General features: G+C 36.9%; 1 pseudogene; it reads left to right on the forward strand.

The window, feature by feature from the left end:
* Positions 1-298: 298 nt before the first annotated feature.
* LOC109448873 (small ribosomal subunit protein uS8) lies at positions 299-706 on the forward strand (annotated as a pseudogene).
* Positions 707-1,185: the final 479 nt, after the last annotated feature.

Raw genomic sequence — 1,185 nt, forward strand, 5'->3', positions numbered from 1 at the left:
ACTAAATAAGTTTGCTAGACCTATAGCCAAGCTTAGTTTATTTTTTAATTTCTTTTTACTAGTTGTTCTTTTCTTTCTTTAGTCTCATGTGGGTAACATAAAAGGGTTTGAATGTGCATGTGTCTCTCAGCAGTAGGGCAAGCCCACATTTGGCACAAAGCTATACTCACCTTTTTTTTTTTTTTCAGAAATCGTTTTTTCACTGCATTTCTTCTTATATATTAAGATTATTTTTTCATAGTTGCATGCGTAATACCATTTTAAATAGAGGAACACTGCAGCTTTTTCCGCCACCATAATGGTGAGAATGAATGTCCTGACTGACGCTCTCAAGAGCATCGGCAATGCCAAAAAGAGAGGCAAATGCCAGGTGTTTAGTAGACGTAACTTCTCTGCCCAGCTGGAGGTGCTCCAAAGTCATCACCTGGTTTCTAACCGTGATGATGATGCATTGGAGAATTCGAAATCATTGATGATCCCAGAGCTGGGAAAATTGTTGTGAACCTCACGAGCAGGTTAAACAAGGGAGAAGTGATCAGCCCCAGATGTGAGAAGCAACTCAAAGACTTAGAAAAATGGCAGAACAACCTACTTCAGGCCAGTCAGTTTTGTTTCATTTGTTCTAACAACCTCAGCGTGCACTATGCACCATAAAGAGACAAGATGAAAACACACAGGAGGGAAAATCCTGGGATTCTTTTCCTAGGGGGTGTAATACATAAGTGCAAATAAAATGCCTCAATGGAAAAAAATAATAATAAAAATGAATAAATAACTACAAGAACACTGTAGGTCAGTGTCAAACAGCTTTGTCAAACAGCTGTGACTCAAATTTAAAACTGTTAAATTCCAAGGCCTAATTGCACTCTACTTTTCAGTGGTTCTCAAACTTAGATATGCTTACGATCTACTAACACAGTTTTGCTATATTTCAGAGTTACCTTTATTCACATATTTCAAAGAAGAGAAATGAAACAAATATGAACACTATTTTGTTTTATTTTTCCAATTTGTGAAGGTATTTTCGAAACTGTTAAAGGTATTGTTATTTGAGTTTCTGGAACTATGATTGGGAAGAATTAAAAATGAGGGTCTATTTTCAGTTTTAGTTTTAAAAAGAGAAAGAAAGTGCAGTCTCCACAGAAGTACCCACCATGGGGCAAGACCACCAACCCCAAAGGTCAA

This window comes from Rhinolophus sinicus, linkage group LG05 (assembly GCF_036562045.2).
Source record: "Rhinolophus sinicus isolate RSC01 linkage group LG05, ASM3656204v1, whole genome shotgun sequence".
Classification (NCBI taxonomy): Eukaryota; Metazoa; Chordata; class Mammalia; order Chiroptera; family Rhinolophidae; genus Rhinolophus; species Rhinolophus sinicus.